At 42.2% G+C, this 18,360-nt stretch overlaps 1 protein-coding gene across 7 annotated transcripts in view; it reads right to left on the reverse strand.

Annotated features, from left to right (window-relative positions):
- TRAF3 (TNF receptor associated factor 3) overlaps positions 1-18,360 on the reverse strand; it is a 139,626-nt gene that overhangs the window by 65,766 nt on the left and 55,500 nt on the right. For 4 of the 7 annotated variants that reach the window (XM_050799773.1, XM_050799777.1, XM_050799775.1 and 1 more), the window contains exon 2: positions 2,744-2,867. The exons of the other annotated variants lie outside the window; for them this stretch is intronic. The gene's annotated coding sequence lies outside the window, so the exon portion shown is untranslated. The remainder of the gene's footprint in view (positions 1-2,743; positions 2,868-18,360) is intronic. 7 annotated transcript variants of the gene reach the window in all.

Consider the following 18,360-nt stretch of genomic DNA (forward strand, 5'->3'; position numbering starts at 1 on the left):
TGCACTTGGCCTGAAACTTTTATTCCGCAGTCTTCTTTAAGCAGAATTTTTACTCTATTACTTTACTTACTGTTTGCTACAGTTTTAGACAAAAATATACCGTATTTTGAGGTCTTGTTATTAACTAAATGAAAGGCACCTCTAATTATTTAAGAAAATTCTTTCATAAAAGTTTAGTTTCTAGTCAGCTACTCAGGAAGGCCCTCACTCACAGCTGAGGCATATCGATACCTAGTACAGCAAAGAGGTGGACTGGATTCCTTTCACTTTCTTCTAGGCCTCCATTACTCTAATGATTTGTTTTATGTTCCCTAGTTCCATGATTTTAGTTGAGCTACACTGTAATTAGAATTTAAAAACTGGAAACAAAAGTACATCTGCTGACAAAAGGGTGCTCCAAGAGCTGGAAAGCCCGGGGAAAACCACAAAAGGGAAGCATCAGATACACAAAGCAAAAGGCTCTTGCCACAAGAAAGCACTAAACATGACACACATGGAGAAAAGCAGTTCAACATCAAGCCCAGCAGGGCAATTAAAGATACCGTCCAAGTGATGCCAATAAAGGGAGAAGGGCAAAGATCATGAACAGACAGGTGTGCCCTGCTGATAAGAAAGCTTTCTGAAAATCCACATTCATGCAAACATTTCAGCATACTGACTCTGTTCCTGATACCTGATGCCAAATGTTCCACCGCGGGAGAGGGCCCACAGTCAGCACCCTGGGCAAGTAACAGGAGGCTGGATCCTTACCAGACAGACAGGCAGATCACAGTCACACATGAAAAGCCCCCTTAGGACAGGGAGGGAGAGACACACAGACCAAGTGACTCAGGCAGACTCCTAGGAAAGAACCTGATTAAACCACAGTATAAGACATGGTCTTAAAGCCTTCGAGAAAACAATAGTCATTTGGGGCCCAGCACTGTCAGTATCCCTTGGTTCAGAAGAGTTAGGAGTTTTAAAAGGTATTCATTCAACCCTTACTATATGCAAAGACACTGTGCCTCTTTTGGCCCAGGACCAGAGTCCTGCCATCTGGACAGGAAGCAGGGAGAGGAGCCAAGGGCTCAGTCCACTCGACATGCGACCCAGTGCAGGCAGCACTTCTCCAGATGGAGGCTTCCCCTAGGCCACACTTGCCACACGGGCCTGGGGCTGTATAAGGGGTAGAAGTTGCAAGTGTGATAAGGTTCATTTTCCTGGAGTGTCAACTGTATTTGAAGAAGTGAAAAGCATAAAACATGGCCATACTGAGAAGCAGATTATGTTTCAATCGTTAGAATAAAACATGAGATTTCAAAAAACACTGGATCTGCCAGGCGCTGTGGCTCAAGCTTGCAGCATACTCTGGGAGACGGAGGTGGGAGGATTGCTTGAGGTCAGGAATTCAAAACCAGCATGGGCAACATAGCAAGAACCCGTGTCTTTTAAATAAAAAAGACAAAAAGAAAAAAAGATCAACAACACTGGATCTCACATCTGTGCAGATGTGTGCCTCCTGGTGAGGGCACCACGCAACTCTGAAGTACCTGTGCTGAAAGGCTGAGCCAGAAAGTGATCAAGCCTCTATATCCACCCAGAAGCAGAAGAACATGTCCAGCGGAAACAGCAAAGGCTAGAATGGGGGAACTTCTGACAACTGAACAATCAGCCTGGATTTTCCAACAAATAAAATGCAAGGAAAAAAGGGATGGGGAAAAGTACTCTATTGATTAAGAGACTTAACAGACATATCAGCTAACTGCAATTATTTGGACCCTGCTTCAAACAAACTAAAAATACCACAGACTACTGGAAAAAATTGAATGGTACTATGATGACATCATGATTATAAATGAAATTTAAATAGCAATTTTCTTGACACTTTTCAACTTATCAAAAATAGTTATGTATTAAATCTCACTTTGGATGCAAACTTTCCAACTTCTTATACTTATTTTTAACATTCTAACATATGAAAAATTTATTATTATTATTATTATTTAAAAGGACAGGGTCTTGGTCTACGGCCAGCCTGGATGGCAGTGGCATGATCCCAGCTCATTGCAGCCTGGAACTCCTAGGCTCAAGTGATCCGCCTGCCTCAGCCTCCCAAGTAGCTGGGACTACAGGCACACACCACCACACCCAGTTAGTTATTTTATTTTTTTAGACAGGGTCTCACTGTGTTGCCCAGACTGGTATCAAACTCTTGGGCTCAAGAGATTCTCCCACCTCAGCCACTCAATCACAAGCTAGAGGCTGAAACACAGAGTATTTTATTTTCTTTCAAACTCCTAGAGAAAGATGGTTAAGGAGCAAATAGTTCTTGTATCAAAAAATGCAATACTCCATGAGGCAGGTCACATCCTGAGGCTGCCTGTGCCTTCCTTGCAGTGGGGCACCTTCTAGGGAAGGGTAGGGCTGAGAGATTTCAGAAAGTAGGCCTTGGATAAAGAAGTGCAGGCCACTATTCTTGGTTTTCTAACTTATTCACTCATTCCTGGACCATGAGGTACGATGTCTATTATTTTCAGTTTAATACTGGTTTGAAAAAAAAAAAAAAATAAGGTCAGACACAAACCAAAACAAAGTGCCATGTATGTAGAAAGTCAAATACATCTGCTGAAGAATGAAACTGCTAAAGCCAAAAATGAATATGTTCAGGATGTTTTACAATTTAATTACTTGATTTTTATGCAAGATGAAAAAGTAACAGCTGAAGAAAGAAATCTACACAAATTAAAACTTTTTAGTGGCATACCTGTGTGTCATATGCTTTAAGGAGATATATGGAAGCTTGATCAGGAAGGAAGGACTTCAATAAAAAAAGGAGCAAAGCAACGCCAACCTTATCCTTCTTTAATTACTGTAGCAGAGTCCCTTACCTAGAAAATAATAATAGTTGGTCAATTCTCATCTGGAAAAATTTACAACTTTTAAAAATTTAGTTTCAAGGCGAGGCGCAGTGGCTCATGTTGTAATCCCAGCACTTTGGGAGGTGGAGGAGGGTAGATCGCCTGAGGTCAGGAGTTTGAGACCAGATCGGCCAATATAGTAAAACCCCATCTCTACCAAAAACACAAAAATTAGCCAGGCGTGGTGGCACACACCTGTAATCCCAGCTACTCGGGAGGCTGAGGCAGGAGAATAGTCTGATCCTGGGAGGCGGAGGCTGCAGTGAGCCAAGATCATGCATGCCACTGCACCCCAACCTGGGCGACAGAGCGAGACTCCATCTCAAATAAATAAAAATAAAATTTCAAAAGGTAAATTTCTATAATATGAAGAAATTTAAGATAAAACATGATTAACTACTGTATATGCATGTGCTTTGGGGATTTTCCACGTTTTTTGAATGGAATGTGCATTATAAAATCTGATTATTTTAAAATTGCTTTTACCATGAGGTATTACTTACTTATAGAAAAGTATAGGAAACACATGTATACCGTTTCATGAAGCTATTACATAAATACCAGTCCAACTACCACCAAGGGATGGAGCATTGCTAGAACTCCAGAAAGGCTGGGTGCCTCTCTCTGAGCCCAAACCCCTTCCACTACATACATAAGTAAGTACTAACTTAACAAAATGACTGTTTGATTTGTTGAGGCAGGATCTCGCTCTGTCACCTAGGCTGGAGTGCAGTTGTGCAATCACAACTCACAGCAGCCTTGACCTCCCGGACTCAAGCGATTCTCACATCTTAGCCTCCCAAGTAGCTGGGACCACAGGAGGATGCCATCATGCCCGGATAATTTTTTTTTTTTTTTAGAGGCTGGATCTCCCTATGTTGCCTAGACTGGTCTGGAATTCCTGGGCGCAAGTGATCCTCCCACCTCAGCCTCCCAAAGTGCTGGAATTACAGGCATGAGCTACTGTGCCTTTTATGATTTATCATTTCCTAACTTTTCTTTAGAGATTTATCATCTAGGCGTGCAGCCCTACCAAACATAATTTATATAAATACCAGAAGCAGATGAAAATAACAAAATCATACTACATATATTCTTGTCTTGCTTTTTTCTTTGCCTTTTTTGTTGTCGCTGTGTCTGTAGTTTATTTTCATTGCTGTGTAATATTCTACTCAGTAACTATGCCATAATTTAGTTATCCATTCTCATCCTCTAGGGTGGTCTCTGCTTTGGAGCAAATACAAACACTACTAAGATTTTTCTGGTACAGCTATCTCAAGCATTTTAGGCATGTATTTCTCTGGTGTACATATCTAGAAGTATGATTGCTAGCTTATACACTAAACCCAAACTATTTCCCAAAGCAGCTGTAATGTGCACTCCAATCAGAAGGGTATAAGAGAGTTTCTGTTGCTTAACTTTTTCAACAATTACCAGACTTTTTAATTCCTGCTAACTGAACAGTGGTATAAAAGTATTCTAAGATCTTTTTTTTTTTTTTTTTTTTTTGAGACAGGGTCTACCTCTGTCACCCAGGCTAGAGTGCACGATCATGGCTCACTACAGCCTTCAAACTCCTGGGCTCATGAGATCCTCCCACCTCAGCCTCCCAAGTAGCTGGGATTACAAGCATGTGCCACCACACCCAGCAAATTCAAAACATTTTGTGGCCGGGCGCAGTGGCTCATACCTGTAATCCCAGCACTTTGGGAAGCCAAGGTGGGTGGATCACGAGGTCAGGAGATCGAGACCATCCTAGCTAACACGGTGAAACCCCATCTCTACTAAAAACACAAAAAAATTAGCCGGGCTCAGTTTCACTGGAGCTTTGTCAATTTTACCATTTTTTTTTTCCTTTTAGAACACCAAGTCTCACTCCGTCACCCAGGCTGGAGTACAGTGGTGTGATCATAGCTCACTGTAGTCTCAAATTCCCGAGCTCAAGCGACCTGCCCTCTCCTCCTACCCAAAGTGCTGGGATTACAGGTGGGAGACACCATGCCTGGCCCATGATGGAAACTGACTATTTAAGCCTGAGTGCAGTGGCATGCCTATAATCCCAGCACTTTGGGAGGATGAGGTGGGTGGATTGCTTGAAATTAGGAGTTCGAGACCAGCCTGGGGAACATAGTGAGACTCCGTTTCTACAAAAAATACAAAAATTAGCCAGGCATGGTGGCACATGCTTGTAGTCCCAGCTACTCGGGAGGCTGAGGCAGGAGGACCGCTTGAGCCTGGGAGACAGAGGTTGCAGTGAGCCGAGATCACACCCACTGCACTCCAGCCTGGGCACTAGAGACCCTGTCTCCAAAATATATATAAATAAAAATGTTCCCATCAAACATTATTTTCTATCTGAATTTCCTTTAATATTCCTTTAGTGCCATTCTGCTGGCGATAAATTCTCATGTCTATTGGCCTAAAAATGTATTTTTGTTTTTGGGGTTTTTTTTGAGATGGAGTCTCACTCTGTCGCCCAGGCTGGAGTGCAGTGGCATGATCTCGGCTCACTGCAACCTCTGCCTCCTGGGTTCAAGTGATTCTCCTGCCTTGCCCTCCGAAGTAGCTGGGACTACAGGCACCTGCCACCACACCCAGCTAATTTTTGTATTTTTAGTAGAGACGAGGTTTCACCATGTTGGCCAAGCTGGTCTCAAACTCCCGACCTCAAGTGATTCACCCGCCTCGGCCTCCCAAAGTGCTGGGATTACAGGGGTGAGCCACCATGTCTGGCCTAGAAATTTCTTTACTTTTGAAATAAATAAAAATTTATCCTTCATTTTTGAAAGACATTTTTGCTGGATACAGAACTCTAAGCTAACAGGTTTTTTTCTTTCAGTACTTTGAAAATGTCGCTCTGTTGTCTTCTAGTTCACACAAGATGTGACCAGGAATCACTGTTATTAGTAACTTTGTTCCTCTGTAATGTGCCTTTTCTTCTGGCTGCTTTGAAAGCTTTTGATCCTGATCACTGGTTTTTTGGCAATCTGATTATGAGGTACCTTGGATTTCCTTATATTTGCTCTGTTTGGAGTTTTTGAGCTTCATAGTTTGCAGTTTTCATCAAATTTGGAAGATTTCCAGCCATTATTTCTCCAAATATTTTTTCCATTCCCTCCTCTTCTCCTTCTGGAACTAAGTTATACATATCTTAAATCAGTTGACTTTGTCCCACAGGCTGCTGATGCTCTGTGATCTCGTGTAGTCTCGATGCTCTGTGCTGTGCTTTGGAAAGCTTCTACTGCTACGTCTTCAGGCTCTCGAACTCTTTTCTTCTGTAGTAATAACCTGTTGTGATCCCTCCACTGCATTATATATGTGTGTATATGTATCATTTTACTCTATATAAATTTATTTTATTTATTTATTTTGAGACAGAGTCTTGCTCTGTCGCCAGGCTGGAGTGCAGTGGTGTGATCTTGGTTCACTGCAACCTCCACCTCCTGGGTTCAAGTGATCCTCCTGCCTCAGTCTCCTGAGTAACTGAGATTACAGGTGCCCCCTATCACGCCCAGCTAATTTTTGTATTTTCAGTAGAGATGAGGTTTCGCTATGTCGGCCAGGCTACTCTTCAACTCCAGACCTCAAATGATCTGCCCACCTCAGCCTCCCAAAGAGTTAGGATTATAGGCATCAGTTACTGTGCCTGGCATTTTATGTATTTTATATATTGTATTTTCATCTCTGGAAGTTTTATTTCAGTTTTTTCTGAATCTTTCATTTCACTCATTATACTTATGTTTTTCTCTACATTCTTGAGTGTGCAACATATTTATAAGTTATTTTAATGACGGTCATCCCTTGTCATTCTGGGGTTTCTCTTGATTTTCTTCCTGGTTAATATCACATTTCCTTGCTTCTCTGTATACCTCGTAATTATTTATTAGATGCTAGACACAATTTCTTTTTATATTTTTGGGTGCTACTTTTATTACATCCTTTTTAAATATAGTCGGGGCTTTGTTCTGAGAATGTAATCAAGCTATCTGTAATCAGTCAGGGCAAGTCAGGAGCAGCCTATTGGTCTATGGATAATTCAGCCCTACTGCTAAGGCAGCCCTTCTGAGGAATCATCCTGACTCCACAGATGAAAAAGCTGCTCTGAATCCACTCTAACAAAGATGAAAAGGTAACCCTTCAAAGGATCTATCTTATACCCTACCACCTAGGTGGTGGGAACACAAACTATTCCCAGTCCTGTGCAACTGATGTCCAAGAAGTGCTTGGCCTTCTCCTTTTTGGCGGTTCTGCTCCCAGCCTTGAGGTGCTTCCTCAAAGGCACGTGCAGACCAGGACGCAGCCAACGCCTCAAGGCGTTGCTTCTGCAGATCTCTGGAGCTCTCTCTCTAACCTGCTCTCTCCTCTCCTGTGTTTTCCTCCACAAATTCTCACTGTCTTGTCCTCCCCAATTTCTGCTGTTTCATCACTTTAGTGAAGCCAGTGGGTTCTGTCTGACTTCTTTCTTCCTGCCCTGAAACATGGAAACTGCCTCACCAGACAAACTAAGGCTATTTGTGTCAGTAAAGTTTTACTGGAATACGTCCACATCCATTCACTTACATACTTCGGATGAAAGCAGGCACAGAGCATAGCAGAGTAGTTGTGACATTAACAGCATCTGGCCCACAAAACCTAAAACGGCTACTATACAGCCCTTTATAGAAAAAAGTACAGTCTCGTGCTGTGGGGTATGAGCTGGAATATACTGAGCCTTGTGCTGTGGGGTATAAGCTGAAATATACTGAGCCTCGTGCTGTGGGGTATGAGCTGGAATACACTGAGTCTCGTGCTGTGGGGTATGATCTGGAATACACTGAGTCTCGTGCTGTGGGGTATGATCTGGAATATACTGAGTCTCGTGCTGTGGGGTATGATCTGGAATACACTGAGTCTCGTGCTGTGGGGTATGATCTGGAATATACTGAGTCTCGTGCTGTGGGGTATGAGCTGGAATATACTGAGTCTCGTGCTGTGGGGTATGAGCTGGAATATACTGAGTCTCGTGCTGTGGGGTATGAGCTGGAATACACTGAGTCTCGTGCTGTGGGGTATGAGCTGGAATACACTGAGTCTCGTGCTGTGGGGTATGAGCTGGAATACACTGAGTCTCGTGCTGTGGGGTATGAGCTGGAATACACTGAGTCTCGTGCTGTGGGGTATGAGCTGGAATACACTGAGTCTCGTGCTGTGGGGTATGAGCTGGAATACACTGAGTCTCGTGCTGTGGGGTATGAGCTGGAATACACTGAGTCTCGTGCTGTGGGGTATGAGCTGGAATACACTGAGTCTCGTGCTGTGGGGTATGAGCTGGAATACACTGAGTCTCGTGCTGTGGGGTATGAGCTGCTGGAATACACTGAGTCTCGGGCTGTGGGGTATGAGCTGGAATACACTGAGTCTCGGGCTGTGGGGTATGAGCTGGAATACACTGAGTCTCGTGCTGTGGGGTATGATCTGGAATACACTGAGCCTCGTGCTGTGGGGTATGAGCTGGAATATACTGAGTCTCGTGCTGTGGGGTATGAGCTGGAATATACTGAGTCTCGTGCTGTGGGGTATGATCTGGAATATACTGAGTCTCGTGCTGTGGGGTATGATCTGGAATATACTGAGTCTCGTGCTGTGGGGTATGAGCTAGAATACTGCAGGGCTTGTTTCATTTGTTCCCCTTATTTCAAGGAACACGGTCCTAACCAGCCTTCTGTCAAATGCATGAAAACTATTACTTCATATATTTTGTCTGGTTTTCAAGTTGTTTAAGACAGAAGTCAATTTGGGACTAGGGCGACGCAAGTGTGATACTTGCCTTAGGCACAAATTTTTAATCGAGTGCCCAAAAAACTCAGTAATAGAGATAAAATCAAAATTAGTGAAAAAATCCAGGAGGTACAAAATACCACAATTTTATATACAGTATCAATAATGGTGTCATGCCAAGCCATATTGGAGCTTGAGACAAAAAGAAAAAATCATTAATACTGATCCTGTCTTTAAAATTTGGGGTTTGGACCAGGCGTGGTGGCTGACTCCAAAAATCTCAGCACTTTGGGATGCTAAGACGGGAGGACTGCTTGAGCCCAGAGTTTGAGATCAATCTAGGCAACATAGTGAGACACCACTCTACAAAAAACTAAAAAATTATCCAGACGTGGTGGCATGTGCCTGTAGCCTCAGCTACTTAGGAGGCTGAGGTGGGAGGATCACTTGAGCCCTCCTAGCTGTACTACCATAGCTGTAGTGAGCTATGATTGCTCCATTGCACTCCAGCCTGGGCAATAGAGCAAGACCCTGCCTTAAAAAATAAAAAATAATTTTGTTTTTCATCATGGATTTTTTTTGTATCAAATTTGATTTTTTAAAGTACTGCATTAAAATATTAATAATCTTGATTACTGAGATTTTGGGTGTCCCTTTAAATTCTGCACTGAGGCAAACACCTCACTTGCCTTACTGTAGTCCTGGGGGGGCGTAAATCACCTCTAATTCCATCATGGTGGAAATAGAAGTCTCCAGGAATAACTTTCTTACTAAGTAGAATTAGACTAATACCTTATCACTATAAGAGTTTATCACAACTGCCAAACTTAATGTTTTCATTCTCAGAGATGTCTTTGAAAAAGAGATGACTTCAATGTGAAACATTATGCTCTAATTACTTCTCACCATTAGGAACTAACAGTAAGGAATGTGCATGTTCCCACATATACCCATTAGAGGCAATCATTAGATGTGTATCAAATGGATATAAATTAGTAAACAAAAGCACTCTGTACGCATGAAGATACTATGAGAACATAAAAACTTTCTTCTAATTACTAAATAAATACAGACACACAAAGATGTTGTGACTGCAAAATAACTGAGTAATTATATAGTATCTGGGCGACACACTGACACTATGAAGTAGACCAAAAACAGCCACCTGCAGCAACTGCTGCCAAGTCAATTTCTTGACTGGTGAAAGTAAGTGCTCGGTCTCCAAACACACAAGTTCAACTAAAAGCAAATAATGGCTGGGCACGGTGGCTCCTGCCTGTAATTCCAGCACTTTGGGAGGCCAAGATGGGCGGATCACTTGAGATCAGGAGTTTGAGACCAGTCAGGCCCACATGGCGAAACCCCATCTCTACTAAAAATACAAACAATTAGCCAGAAGTGGTGGTGGGCGCCTGTAGTCCCAGCTACTCGGGAGGCTGAGGCAGCAGAATCGCTTGAGCCCAGGAGGCGGAGGTTGCAGTGAGCGGAGATCACACCACTGCACTCCAGTCTGGGTGACAGAGTGAGACTGTTTCCAAAAAAAAAAAAAAAAAAAAAAGGCAAACCAACCAATAAGCTTCTCTCTTGGTTTTGCAGGATTAGCATCCTTTTGAAATTAGCCTGCTCATTTTGTAGGCGTTCCTAACTCCCAATCCTACCTCATCAATGTGCCAGGAGGGCACTGGGCAAGCAAAAGGACTCATCCATATGACAGTGAAAGCTTCAACCATGAGCCAATTTCCACAGATTCTCTACAGTGTTCATTTCACAGAAGGCACTGGTGCAGGAAAATGTTTTCAAAAGTACTGACAAAAAAGGTGTTTTTAAAATAAAAAATGTTATGGTATTAAATTTAGCGGGGGAATGAAGATTATGAAATTTAAAGGGGTAATTATCATGAAGAAATTGTCTAGAACTCAAGGAATTCAATGTTAACGATCAGACGCCATCAAATTGACAACATATCCGCTCCAATACACACTTCCCTTGGCATCTGCTGCTTCTGAGACAGCCTCTGGGTGTGAGTCGACCCTACCCTGCTGGCTCAGCATCCCCTTCCTCACCAGGAGTGGACTTGCAAACTCTGCTCCAGCCGCAACGACTGTCTCCTTCTGGGTTTTTGTTCTTCCACTGTCTGTCAAACACTTCATCTGCAAGACTCCATTCAAGTATCTTGACAACTACTATTTATCACTAGACTTATGGTTTTCCACTAAACTTTAAGCTCCTTTATAGCAGGGATCATGCTAAATTTATCCAGTTGTCTCAATGCCTAGCAGGATAGCAGGCACACCCAGCAGGTACCACTTGTTTGTTGAATTAAACTCCTGCAAGCATCTTTTCTCTAACTCTCCCTTGCCAGGGAAATTGACCTTACCTCCTGAAATCCTGGTCCTATAAGGACACCCATCACAACACTTACAAGCCTGTACTTGCCTTGCTTCCTTCTCTCTCTTCTATCTGTGAGCTTTCTGAAGACAGCAATGTGTCTTGTTCAGGATTGTATCCTCAGCACTTACAATGGTGCTGGTCACATAGTATGTATTTGACACATATTAGTCTTAGTTATTAATTTACTTCTTGTAGTTATTAATTTATTCCTCACAACTACAAATTTGCCTGTTACAGAGATGAGGAAACTAGAATACGAAGATTCAGCAGCTTCACAACATGATACATTACTAAGCGGCAGAGTGGTCTACCTCGAGTCAGTGTTCTTAACTTCTATGTCTGTTATCACACTGCGACTGCCGCAACAAAGGCAGGCTCACTGACTTGTGCCGTAAGAATCAACAGTTACGCTGTTAAATCAGATTTGCCATTTGTACACTCAAATTATTTTAGAAAGATCATTCAATGCTCCAACTCTGCTGGCCAGGGTCTGGATTGTTGAGTAACTAGAACAATTACATCGATCAATTTGCCCAAAGTCAGAGCTAACAGGACTAAAACCCAGGTCTCAAAGACCCTGCAATTTGACCACAGTATTTTTGCTGGCTTTGACACCTGTCAATTCAAACCCTGCACCATTATCTAATTCCTTAGCAAGAGGCAAAATACGCATCTCAGAATTTCCAAAATATCAATAAAGCCCAATAGATGCATCAACCCCATTTTAAAACCAAGTATCTTTTTTTATTGTTTTGAATTTCAGCACTGACATAGCCAGAGTTTGTTTACTCCCTTAGGACTAATATAGGACATTCATAAACTGATGCACCAGGCAGCACCAGGGAGCTGAACCAAATAAGGCTAGTTCCTGACTTCAAAAAAGATTTTAAGATCTCGGCTAGGCTAAAATAAACTTTATCACATCATTTAAATTATTGTTTGGAGGCCAGGCACGGTGGCTCACACCTGTAATACCAGCACTTTGGGAGGTCAAAGTGGAAGGATCACTTGAGGCCAGGAGTTCAAGAGCAGCCTGGGCAACACAGTGAGACCCCGTGTCTATAAAAAATGTGAACATTAGCCAGGTGTGGTGGCATGCACCTGTGGTCCCAGCTACTCGGGAGGCTGAGGCAGGAGGATGGCTGAAGTCCAGGAGGTTGAGGCTGCAGCGAGCTATCATTGTACCACTGCAGTCCAGCCTGGGCAACAGAACAAGACCTTCATTAAAAAAAAAAAAAAAAAAAAAAAAAACAAAAATTAGTTAATTTCTAGCTACTCTAATATGAAAATTGAGTAGAATTATTTAGCTTACTTTTGAACAGGATCATCCAAATGCATCTGGCTGAGGAGGAGGAAACAGCAAGGGGAGAATGGAATGACTATGCTGTGCTACTCAGTCAGTTAAAGCTATTCTTGGGGAAAAGAAGCCATTTGCAGCAATATACTTCAGTGAGATTTTTTTCTTTTTCTTTTTTTTTTTTTTTTTTTTTGAGACGGAGTCTCGCGCTGTCACCCAGGCTGGAGTGCAGTGGCCGGATCTCAGCTCACTGCAAGCTCCGCCTCCCGGGTTCACGCCATTCTCCTGCCTCCGCCTCCCGAGTAGCTGGGACTACAGGCGTCCGCTACCTTGGCCGGCTAGTTTTTTGTATTTTTTAGTAGAGACGGGGTTTCACCGTGTTAACCAGGATGGTCTCGATCTCCTGACCTCGTGATCCGCCCGTCTCGGCCTCCCAAAGTGCTGGGATTACAGGCTTGAGCCACCGCGCCCCGCCGATTTTTTTCATTTTTGCTTGTGGAACTGTGACAGGTTTCCCTAACGTCTTACTCACCTGAAATCATGATCATTCATTACCACTGCATACTTACTTTATTCCTAAAACACAAAATGTCATATTTTTACAGCTAGATAAGAGTCATGTTAAAAGTTTAAGATGTGTAGTGTAACACTTCTTTGATTTTAATATTCTTCATGCTACATAAACTCTCTAGAATAAATTTACTTCATAATCAAATGTGGCCACCTACCCCACCTTGCTACAATTGCTAGACACACTAGTACAAACTTTTCCTGAGTAGCATCCAATGATCACACATACAAAAGTGTAAAACATTTCCCAATCACCCTGGAATTTTCATCTAAGCAAACTTTCAAATAAACTATATTCTGCAATGTTGGCTTTTGCCTAATACAGTAATGATTCACTGCAGTTTACACTATGAATTTAAATAGAGATCTGTTATGTAACATCAAATCTCTTAGGTTTCTCCAAAAATTAATCAATATCTTGAACATAAAATATTCTATTCTCAACAATCGTTATACAAATAAAATGGCTACACTAATAAAATTTTCTGCCAGAAAATTATGAAAAAAAAATCTTTAAATATAGGTTAGAGCAGTGGCAGTGCTGCTAAACAACTTCAGAGAAGGCTCAGCGAGTCAGGGGCATCCACAAGCCAGGCACAGAGGGAGCAGGTGCACAGGCCCTGGCCAGCCCCAGCCTCCTGTGCTGTGTGCAGGCAGTACACCTTACACATGGCACTGGCTCTGCCCCAGACGGTCAGTCAGTTGGGACCAAAGCACCCACCAAATGTATATATCATGTATATATTTTAGAGACAGGGTCTTGTTCTGTCACCCATGATGGAGTGCAGTGGCACGATCACAGCTCAGTGTAACCTCAAACTCCTGGCCTCAAGCGATCCTCCCCCCAACATGCTAGTGTTCCAGGCATGAGTCTTCGTGCCCAAATTATTTTTTTTAACTTTTATTTTAGGTTCAGAAGTACATGTGCAGGTTTGTAATACAGGTAAACCCATTACCAGGGTTTGATGTACAGATTATTTTGTAACCCAGGTACGAAGCCTAGAACCCAGTGGTTATTTTTTCTGATCCTCTCCCTCCTCCCAACCTCCACCCTCAAGTAGGCCCCACTGTCTGTTGTTCCCTTCTTTGTGTCCATGTGTTCTCATCACTTAGCTCCCTCTTATAAGTGAGAACATTCAGTACTTGGTTTTCTGTTCCTGCATTAGTTTGCTGATGATAATGGCCTCCAGCTCCCAACCATGTTCTTGCAAAAGACAGAAGGATCTCATTCTTTCTTACGGTTACATCGTACTCTGTGATATAAATGTACCAAATTTTATTTCTCCAATCTGCCACTGATAGGCATTTTGGTGGATTCCATGTCTTTGCTATTGTGAATAGTGCTGCAATGAACATACATGTGTACATATCTTTATGGTAGAACAATTTATATTCCTTTGAATAATATAACCAGTAATGGGATTACTGGGTTGAATGGTAGTTCTATTTTTAGCTCTCTGAGGAATCACCATATTGCTTTCCGCGGTGGCTCAACTAGTTTACACTCCACCAACGTGTATTAGCATTCCCTTTTCTCCACAACCTCACTAGCATCTTATTTTTGACTTTTTAATAATAGTTATTCTGACTGGTATGAGATACTATCTCACTGTGGTTTTGATTTGTATTTCTCTAATGGTCAGTGATTTGGGCTGTTTTTCATATGCTCGTTGGCTGCATGTGTGTCTTCTTTTGAAAAGCATCTGTGCGTGTCCTTTGCCCGCTTTTTAATGGGTTTTTTTTTTCTTGTAGTTCTTAAGTTTCTTCTTAAGTTCCTTATAGATGCTGGATATGAGACCTCTGTCAGATGCATAATTTACAAATATTTTCTCCCACGCTGTAGGATGTACGTTTACTCTGCTGATAGTTTCTTTTGCTGTACAGAAGCTCTTAAGTTTAATTAGATCCCATTTGTCATTTTTTTGCTTTTGTTGCAATTGCTTTTGGTGTTTTCTTCATGAAATATTTGTCAGTTCCTATGTCCAGAATGGTACTGCCTAGGTTGTCTTCCAGGGTTTTTATACTTTTGGGTTTTACATTTCAGTCTTTAATCCATCTTAAGTTGATTTTTGTACATGGTGTAGGGAAGTGGTCCAGTTTCAATCTTTTGCATGTGGCTAGCCAGTCGTCCCAGCACCACTGATTGAATAGGGAGTCCTTTCCCCATTGCTTTTGTCAGCTTTGTCGAAGATGAGATGGTTGTAGGTGTGCAGCCTTATTTCTGGGCTCTCTCTTTTGTTCCACTGGTGTCTGCTTTTGTACCAGTACCATGCTATTAGGTTGCTGTAGTCGTGTAGTATAGTCTGAAGTTGCATAACAGAATGCCTCCAGTTTTGTTCTTTTGCTTATGACTGCCTTGGCTATTTGGGCTCTTTTTTGGTTCCATATGAGTTTTAAAGCAGTGTTTTCCTAGTTCTGTGAAGAAGGTCCTCAGTAATCTGCTAGGAATAGCACTGAGTCTGTAAATCGCCTTTGGCAGTATGCACGCCCAAATATTCTCTTTTTTTCACCCCTGAGACAGAGTCTAGCTTTGTTGCCCAGGCTGGAGTGCAGTGGTGCAATCTTGGCTCCATGCAACCTCCACCTCCTGGGTTCAAGTCATTCTCCTGCCTCAGCCTCCTGAGTAGCTGGGATTACAGGTGCCACTATGACCAGCTAATTTTTATATTTTTAGTAGAGACGGGGTTTCACAGTGTTGGCCAGGCTAGTCTCGAACTCCTGACCTCGTGATCCACCCGCCTCAGCCTCCCAAAGTGCTGGATTACAAGCGTGAGCTACTGCACCCGGCCACATGCCCAAATATTTTTAAATGACAGCACCCTTTCCACAGTCTGGCATTTGTCTTGAGAAAAATGAAACGTAAAAGAATTGCGTATAAATTAAAATATCAAAAGCACTCAGGCAGGTTTTTCTAGTTTTTCCAAACTACCTCATTGTCCTCAGTCATCTCTATACTCATTTAAATTTGTTACCCCTCACAATATGGGTGTGTTCACTTGCATGAGAAAGAACTCGAGAGAAGAGCAAAGGAAGGAAGGATCCATTCAGAACATGAGACATCATCTGTTCTTAGTTGTTTCCTACTCCTTAAAGGCAGAAGAAAATAGAAGTATTCAATAATTTGGAAAAGTAGTAACTTAGTGATAGAAAAAAGATTTCTTGAATTTGAAAACATCTGAAAAAGTACTATAAGGAAAGGTTAGATCATCCAACCACCGTCAAGGAAAGCGTCTGTGTCTAGTATTCATTCATTCACCCAACAGGTACTGAGTGCCACAGAAGGGAGAGGGACAAGAAAGACAGAAACCTCCCCTTCACAGAGCTGACAGTCCACAGGCAAGAAGACACAACACCAGCAATAAGAGGGCATGTGTCTGTGCAGGGTGTACATACATGTGTGTGAGACGAAAAGTACCAAAGGGAAGTGCGCAGTGCACATGGAGGTCACACCCATTTATGTGAATATGGGGACCTCCCCCACGCCAAGAGAGGACATTTAATCTATAATCTGAAAGATAAGTAGAAATTACCTATTTTCCATAATTCTCAGATTTTAAAATTAGAAACATAATGCAGTAAGAAAAATCAAATGCTTAAGAAGTAGCTTAGTATTAAATATCAATTCAACATCTCATTTTGTAGATTATATAGGAAAAAAGCCCTGTTCTAATTCTGGGATACCAAACTTCTTGCTGTATTCATGCTTAATATATATTACTGCTATGTCTATTAGTGTGTGTGTGTGAGAGAGAGACAGAGAGTGGGTGTATGTGTAGGTAGTGCTTGATAAATATATGTTTTTTTGGTGGGGGCAAGGAGTTTCACTCTTGTTGCCCAGGCTGGAATGCAATGGCACAATCTTGGCTCACTGCAACTTCCACCTCCCGGGTTCAAGCAATTCTGCTGCCTCGGACTCCCGAGTAGCTGGGATTACAGGGGCCTGCCACCATGCCCAGCTCATATTTGTATTTTTAGTAAAGACAGGGTTTTGCCATGTTGACCAGGCTGGTCTCGAACTCCTAACCTCAGGTGATCTACCTGCCTCGGCCTCCCGAAGTGCTGGGAGCCACTGCGCCTGGTCAGTGCTTGATAAATATTAACTGAATGGAGTGGGTTGCAGACCAGCAGGGCTTAGAAAACGTATTTGTTAAAAAGATACTTTTCTTCTTGAAAAATGCTGAGAAAGTAGATTTCTTTGCTGAAAGATTTTATGTTTAAAAAAAAGAAAATCGATATAAAGTATTCTCACCACAAAAAAGGATAACTGTGAGTTTATCTTTACACTTGCTAATTTGCTAGACTTAACCATTCCATAATATATATACTTCAAAATATCATGTTGTACATGATAAATATATACACAAATTTATATGTCAACTAAGAAAAAAAAATTTAAGGAAAAAAGGACACTTTTCTTCTCATACTTCTTTTCCAAGTACAAAATTAAATCTCAGTACCAATTGGCTTCTGGGCATTAAATTACACTTCAAAATTATCCTTATTAAAGGTGATACAGGAGAGGCTTTTCATCAACTCATATATTAGAAGCTTTGTGCTAAGTTACTATTATTAACAAAACTTTTAGATAAGCAAATCTGAAAGCAAGAAATGAATTTGTTTTAAGATATGAAGCTGCAAGTTGTAATAAAACAAACTACCCATGATGATGAATGATAAAACTGTCCAGCACTGTTAGATATTCTCAAAATCCCAGGCCAAAAAAAAAGAAAACAAACCCTCTAAGAACAGATGGTTTTGAGTTAAAAGTTCTAAGCCAAGAAAGGCTCTTGCATTCTGGGCAATGGGACCCATGGCTGGGGCTGGGAGACAGAAGGTTACCCCATGTAAGGGCAGCAGGCAGCACTGGGCAGAGAGCAGGGCAGGCCAGGAGCACTCGGGAGAGCTGGACAGTGAGGTGGCAGGACCTGGCCTGACCGAAGTCCCAGCACTCCACGCTCTATCAGCAACAGTTTGGAAGAGCCAGAGGCCTCTCTTCACCATGTGGTAAACTGGGAGCCTATCTCATCCTTTCCTTTGAAAACTGTTTTACCTCTGCCTGCTGAGCTTGGGGACACAGTTTCGCCACTGTGGTGGAAGTTACTCAGAAAACAGAAGTCATCTTGTTATGTCAATGCCCTACTCACTGTGTGGTCCTCCTGTGTGGGCGAGATGGGTTTCCTCACCATATGGATGGTAAACAAGTACCCCAAAAAGAACATCCAGGCAAAAACTGCACCCTTTTAAGGACGTAACTCAGAAGTCATATAGCACCATTGTGCCATACTGCTGGGTGAGGGAGGCCACACACCCAGTCCAGGCGCACCTCTCTGTCAAAGTCCCATGTGAGAAGAATAGGGAGAATGGGAGATATCACTGAGAACACTTAGGAAAACACAATGTCACCCTGAGTGAGTTATACAGTAAAATCTCAGTCTTCTTTCAAGATCG

Source organism: Macaca thibetana, chromosome 7, assembly GCF_024542745.1.
Source record: "Macaca thibetana thibetana isolate TM-01 chromosome 7, ASM2454274v1, whole genome shotgun sequence".
Lineage (NCBI taxonomy): Eukaryota > Metazoa > Chordata > Mammalia > Primates > Cercopithecidae > Macaca > Macaca thibetana.